The sequence below is a fragment of the Triticum aestivum genome, chromosome 7A (genome assembly GCF_018294505.1).
Source record: "Triticum aestivum cultivar Chinese Spring chromosome 7A, IWGSC CS RefSeq v2.1, whole genome shotgun sequence".
Classification (NCBI taxonomy): domain Eukaryota; kingdom Viridiplantae; phylum Streptophyta; class Magnoliopsida; order Poales; family Poaceae; genus Triticum; species Triticum aestivum.
Genome location: NC_057812.1, coordinates 485,087,061 through 485,094,344, shown reverse-complemented (window position 1 = coordinate 485,094,344; position 7,284 = coordinate 485,087,061).

The following is a 7,284-nucleotide window of genomic DNA, read 5'->3' as shown; positions in this document are numbered from 1 at the left end:
ACCTGAAGGTCATTGGGATGTGGATAGGTGGGCGGTGGGTGGCCGGATCTGCCCACACTAGGGCAATGACGAAGGGATCGGAGGACCTCCCGCACCGGCGCTCGGCCAAAGATAATGCTGCGACCGGCAGTGGGTCTCCTCCCTCGCTGTTGATGACAGCCTAAACGCTGCCCCTCCTCCCCTTCATCGGTGGAGGGGGATACGTCCGGATCTGTAACCAGCGGTGAGGACAGAAAGACAGTGTTACCACCACTATCTTGTTTAGATCTGGAGAGGACAAGAGTGTGTGAATATTGAAACCCTAGCAAGCAAGCGCGGAGGCTCCGGCCTATATATATGTGTGTAGTAGGGTATTTTTCCTTTTTCACTCCATCAAAACAATCATTTAAAATTGTGTATGTGCCAGGTCGCCGTTTTTTAAGTTGTTGATTATTTTTTGAGATAGCTACCCGCTTATTCCAAGTGGTGTTAAGGTGTGCCAGGTCGAACTTTGTATCGTTCAACTCTGGTGCAAGACCCTCCATTAAATGAACAACCACCGCCTCGTAAAATTTGTGAACAACCCATGGCTAAAATTATCAAAAACGTGGGCTGCCCCAACATGCATTATTATTTATATTTTCTATGTGGGAGTATCCTCAAAACAAAATGTGAGAGTACAATATTTATTGGTCCCCTTTGTAATTGGTGCTAAATTTTGACCAAAGATTTAACTGACAAAATGTTAGTGCATGTTAACAGAAAATATATCGTTTGATTCGTATTTGAACATAGTTTTCAATGATGTAATTTTTGTGACATGCATGAACATTTGGTTAGTTAAATTTATATTCAAAATTTGGCAAGGTGCATTAAATCAACACATGATCAAAAGGAAAGTCATGACATGCATGCATGTGTTGTAATTAATGCATCGGTAAACGCAAATTATTGAAATATATCAAGTGCAGTATTTTGATATGTCGCGTCAACTCGTACAACAACGAAAAGTTTGATTACAATGCCCTCTCCCTCATGGACTGAACTCCGGTGCCTTAACTGGACGTGCCTTTGGCTGTATGATAGGTGGGCCACCCACCTATTGGGCCCACCTGTCATACATGCAAAGGCAAGAGCAGTAAGTCAATGAAGCTGTGTCCCACCCTCACCCATGAGCGTGCTGGCTGGCAGGACTAGGAGAAGCTTTCTCTACACGCTCTCCCTCCCGCACGCGGTGGACATGCAGCAGTTCATTCAGTGTCAGATGGCCAAAAGCATACTGTAGTAGTACTCCACTGTAGTAGTACTCCACTGTAGTAGTACTCTATCATTGTTCAACTTTCCGAAGAGGCGAAGAGCCAAGCGCAGCCCGGACGCTCGTGTGGCAGTTTCATGTGTAGAGTAGTCTAGGATATCGCGTACCGTGCCTCTAAGCTTAAAATCGTTGGGGTCGGCTCCATGCTATGAGGCCATCTCGAAGCATTTTTTGATTAAAATAATATTCTGGCCCTACCTGTCATCTTGGTGATTGTAGTTTCCACGCTCATCTGGTTAAGACAGGAATATATATTTAAATTTGTGGTGGGATAAATGCTAGAGGTTGCGGCAAATATATTGTACACTATGGGTCTTTTAGCCAAGTTTAGAGGCAAGCATGTGGGGCCAATGCTATGATGTGTCGCGTCAACTCGTACAACGAGGAGAGGCTTGATTTTACTACTACACACCTTCTCCCTCGCCCATGCGCGTGGTGGCTCGCAGACGAGGACATGCTTTTGCTTATACTACAACAAGCTATCCCTCCCGCACGCGATGGACGGACATGCAACAGTGGATTCGATACTGTAGTAGTAGTAACATCATTGTTCATCTTCTCGAAGAGATGAAGAGCCAAGCACAACCCGAACGTGGCAGTTACGAATGCTCACGTGGCAGTCTTTGTGTAGGAGTGGGGCATGGTGTGTAGCCTTGGAGTACACATATAGCCAGGCTCTTGCATGAGACAAAATTGCTATGTGATCGCACTATTGTAGTTGTCGAATTTCGGGTTCCAGCAAAACCCTCAAGGTTCGAACACTGGGGTGCGCACAAAGATTTCCCCCTACCTACTCACGCCCCCAACCTGGCCATGATCTCAAGGGAAAGCTCGACGAACTTGTAACACAAGGGACACAAGATTTATACTAGTTCGGGCCACCATTGTAGTGTAATACCCTACTCCAGTGTGGTGTGGTGGATTGCCTCTTGGGCTGAGGATGAACAATACAAGGGGAAGAACAGCCTCCAAAGGCGAGGTGTTCTTTTGCTTGGTGGGTGTGAGGATGTATGGGTTGGATCTAGTCCAAGTTGTGATGGTTGAGGCTATATTTGTTCGCCCCGTTCTCTCTCTTGGTTTCAGTTGCCTCCTACTGTGGTGGCTAATCCTATTTATAGAGGCCATGGTCCTCTTCCCGAATATTGAGCGGGAAGGGAGCCAACAACGGCCAATTTGAAAGGGGACAACTAGTACAAGTTATCCTGACAAAAGCAGTCTTCGCCTGCCAAAGGCTCTTGTGGTGACGCCGCCTTGGGCTCCATGGTGACCTCCGTCTTGCCGTCTTGCTGGTCTTGGTCTCGTTGCACCGATATGGAAACCTTTGCTAGATGCCTTGATACTCTACGTTTGCGCTTCCCTCCTTAGCGCCAAAGAGGAAACAAGGACAGTGTGCGCGCTGGCGCCCGCTTGGTCTCGATCGTCATGGCTCATGTTATTGGAACCTCGTGAGGTTTGCCTGGCCTTGATCTGTTCGCCCCTCGCGAGCCAGCCTGGTGAGGCCGCTCCCGAGGAGGTCTTGTGTCGTCCACCTCGCAAGGCTTGGCCCCTTGCGAGGGTCTTGAATGCTTGTTGGTGAAGATGGGCCGTATGGGCCCGCTCGCAGAGCCACGCCATGGGCCGCAGGCAGGCAAGTCTGGGGACCCCCGTTCCCAGAACACCGACAGTAGCCCCCGGGCCCAAGGCGTGCTCGGGCTTGGCTTCGAGGCGAAGCCAGAGGGCAAGTGCGGAGCGCCGCGGGCCCCCAATAGCTGCGGCCTTGGTCGACGCGTGGGAGTTGATTGGTCATGGGCGTCTCCGCTTTCCCACGTTGCCTCGGCAACTACCCGACTATCAAAAGGCTGGCATAGATAGCGCTTGCCTTCACTACTTCCTTCCACCTTGCTCCAGATCCCCTTTCTTGCTCCCTGCTTCCAAAATCTCTAGATCTACTCCCATCCCCTTCCGCATTAGCGACCAATGGCGCCCCGGAGGGTCCAGCCTACCTCGTCGCTGGCTTGGTACGAGCCAGCTCTCAATGCGCCCATCATCTCGGAGAAGAACCTCGCCGCCACGTGCTTGCTGAAGGCGGGGGGAACGCAACGAGATGGGGAAGACTAAGCTCCGGGCCGGCTCCGACATGTCGGAGCCCAACGGAAGCACCTTCTTCCCCTTCTTCACGAGCAGCATCGTCGTAGGGCTGGTTCCCCCTTATCTGACTTCTTCTATGAGGTCCTTGGCCACTACAGGCTGCAAGCGCTGCATCTTCATCCCAACTCTATCCTTCTCTTGTCAATCTTCGCCTACTACTTTGAGGCGTACCTCGACGTGATGCCGTCTGTGGCTCTGCTGCGCCACTTCTTCTTCCTCCGCATCAATGAGGGTCATACCTCCGGGTGAGCCAATTTCATCGTGGCCGGTAAGGCCAACTCAATGTTGAAGACTAGGAAGAAGGCCGATGGCTTCAGGAGCAAGTGGGCCATGATGGATGCCAGGTGCGTCCACCCGCGCTTGATGCTGCCAATGGAGATGCCCCAGTCTGACAAGGGGTGGTCTTGCGCGAAGCTCACTGATGAGCGGGCGACGTTGGTGCTGGAGCAGATGAACGCCGACCTGAAGTCGGGCAACGCGAAGGCAGCAAAGGTGACAGGGGCCATGCTCCTTAGGGAATTCTTGATGCTGCGCGTAGCCCCGCTTCAGCCACGTATGCGCCCCTTGTGGAAGCTTGGGGGCGAAGAGGACAAGGTTCGCCTGAGCCCGGAAGCCTTGTCCGACGGTGAGTTGGCTGCGGCTCTCCACCTCCTAGTCGGGGATGACCAGGAGTACCCGCCGAGTGTCTTCACTCCCTTGTTCTGCCGCAAGGACGGGGCGCAGGTTGTGGCGGCCAGGCCGACCTTTGACGCGCGCGGGCTGGTGCCGCCGGCGCCCACCAGGGCCCCTACAGTGCCGACGCCGGTGGAGCTGTCTTCTGGTAAGTCCCGTGGGGAGGAAGAGGACAAGGAGGAAGACTCTGAGGTGACCCCTGAAGGGATGGGGGAGACCTCCCCTTGAGCAAAGCTAACATCCTCTGCACCCTTCCTGACGACGATGATGCCGAGGCCCGCGAGGAGAAGGGAGAGCCGCCCATAACCCTGACAAGGGGCTGATCAGCGCTGATCTCCCATGATGCTGCTTCTGTTCTGGCGTAGCCTGGAGCCGCTTCCGGCTCAGCTGCTGCACCTGCTTCTGCTTCCGGAGCTGGCACGCCCGTGCCTCGGGTCGCGAAGGTCTCCGGCTTCAAGCTCCCAAAGCGGAGGGACTACACCATGGTGGATCAGTGAGTGTTCTCGTCCTGCCTTGTTCTCGCTATGGATGCTTGTTTCTGACTCTTCTTCCTTGTTGTGTAACTAGGCCGACGCCTGCGGCGAAGAGGAGAAGCGAGGGCGAGGTGGTGCTGCTTGAGCCCATGTCGCCTCCTACGGCTGCGCCCCTCTCCATGAGAAAAGGTGGGGACAGTGCTCGTGCTTCTCCAGCGCGATCATCCTCGCGAGGCTGGGTGGAGCATCCTCGGGAGAAGTCAGCCCCCGAGGCCCCGCTGACTCGGGAGGTGCCAGAGTCCGGCTCGGGTGCTGAGGTCCAAGAGGCTCAGGAGCTTCCAACCTCCCAGGCCATGGTGATGACGACGCCTCTTCCTCCTCCTTCTGTCGTGTTGTCGGCCCCAGGTTCCTCTGCTTCTCCCGACGTCCTGGAGCGGGCCCTTTCTGAGATAGCCCGGCTGCGAGAAGAACTCCAGAGCGCCAAACCCCTCCTGGCGGCTGGGTGCCTGGAGCTGGTCTCTGGTTGGCTTCATTCTGACGTGTTCGTTCGGGCGGCGCTGAGCCAGGTCGCGGCGACCTCTTAGGGGGAGAAGCAAGCCGCAGATCAGGCAGCAATTGCTCGGGAGGCGCGCTGAAGGATGCCGAGGCCGCCTAAGGTCGCTGCCGGGTGCTGGAGGCCGAGCTGAAGATCCTGCGTGAAGAGCGTGCTGAAGATGCCCGTGGCTGTAAGGCGGAGGAAGAGAGGATGAAGGCCCGGGAGGACGCCATCAAGGGTCGCGACGCCGAGCTAGAGCAGCTGGCACAGGCGCAGGCCGCTGAGCATGACTAGCTAGAGGAGCTGGAGCAAAAGGTGCAGGCGGAGAAAGCCAAACTTGACGCCAAGACGAAGGTTCTGGCCGAGGAACGCGCGGCCTTCGCGCTTCTCGAAAAGAGGTCTCGCAAGGCTCTAAAGACACTCTATCAGAGGGACTTGGAGAAGCTGCTGGCCACCGATGAGGACGGCCCCGCCCAGTTGCTTCCCTACTTGGTCGAGGCGCTTGAGGAAGTCGTGAGCGGCATCGGACCCATGACAGAGGAAGAGGCTCGCATCCTTTCTTTAGCCACACTGACGCGCGTCTTCAAACACCTCCATCTTCGCGATCCTGCCGACCGCCTTGATGAGCTGCTGGAGCCTGTGGCTGATGAACACTGCGCAGCCGTAGCCGCAGCCATGAAAGGTCAGGTGGAAGCCCTGCTGAAGAAGTTCGATGCCTTCGCCCCCGCGCCTTCGACCGGTGGTGTAGGTGAAGGCGACGCTACCCAGGAGGGGGCGCCTCTTACGGGTGCCGGCTGTATCTAGGGATGACTGGCTTGCGGCTCCTTTCCTGTTGAAACTCCTATAGCATGTAGCGTGCCTTGTGGAGGCGTTTAAACTTGTGTTTGATATTCGGAGAACAATATGTCTTGTAATATTTTCTTTGAGATTTTGCGATTTCCTTCCCATTTGCTTTACGTTCTACGTCGGTAGAGCCCGACCCCGCAAATATCTCAGTCGCCGTGGGGCCGACCGGATCACCAGGGCGGACCAAGGAGTGAGGGGCTACGTGGTCAGTTAGGCTCCTGAGTCACGATGCTCAGGAGTCCCCCTTGACGCGCAAACATCTTATAGAAAGGAGATGCAATGGTAGGTCTAGGGTTCTACGTCGGCAGGGCCCGACCCCGCGCATACCTCAACCGCCATTGGTCCGGCCAGATCACCAGGACGGGCCAAGGAGTGAGGGGCTACGTGTTTAGTTAGGCTCCTGAGTCGCGATGCTCAGGAGTTCCCCTTGACGTTCAAACGACATTCATACCTTAGCTCCGCTTGGGAGGGCGCGCGGCGACCAAGTTCGAGGGACATGGCGGGGTGGCATACGCTTGAGCTTAACCCCAGTGCAGCCCCCGTGCCCAGCCCCCTCGCGCGGCTCTCCCGTGGGGAGGCGTTGTGATGAGGCCAGACACCGACCCCGGAGGCTCCCGGAGGTTGATACGGCCGTGAGGCCTCCCTCAGTTGTTTATCACCAGGACAGACCATGGTGCTTCCGCACTTGCACGGGCATAGCTGCTCCTCGGCAGTGTCGACTGCTAGCACGGAGCATGGTGCTTCCGTTGGTACGCGAGAGGGGACTCCCTACTGCGGAGAGCCCCCGGGGCATGTACAGCCCCGCCCTGACACGTGGCTTGCACGACAGGGCTAGACGAGGTGTGTCTGGGCACTCCTGGGCCAGCTCGGGACTCACGAGGCCCTACCTCAAGGCAGGTTGCGCATGGTCTTGATGCTTGTTCGCTGTGGTGGTCTTGCGAGGTGGTTAGACAACCTGCGCCGGACGAATCTCCTGGGGTTATCGCGTGAGAAGGCCAAGCACCAACGGCCCCAGGAGGTGACATGAACGGGACCAGCCCGCCAGACAGAGCTCAGTCGTTGGATTTATCGATGCTGCAGGGACGGGCCCGAGCACAGACGCCATGCCTAGCCTTCTCATGCAAAGGATCCTGAAGAAAGACGATCAGTGCGCGGGTCCCATGGTGGGTGACAATCAAGCAAGTGATAACCATAGATAGATTACGCATGAAAAGCAACATGCCATTGGGTTAGGCCCGAGCGACTTGGGGATGATGTAGCCCAAGGGGCGCCCCCAGCAAGGTAAGCTAAAGACATAAACAAGAAGGGATATATGCCACAGGGATGGACCCACGCGG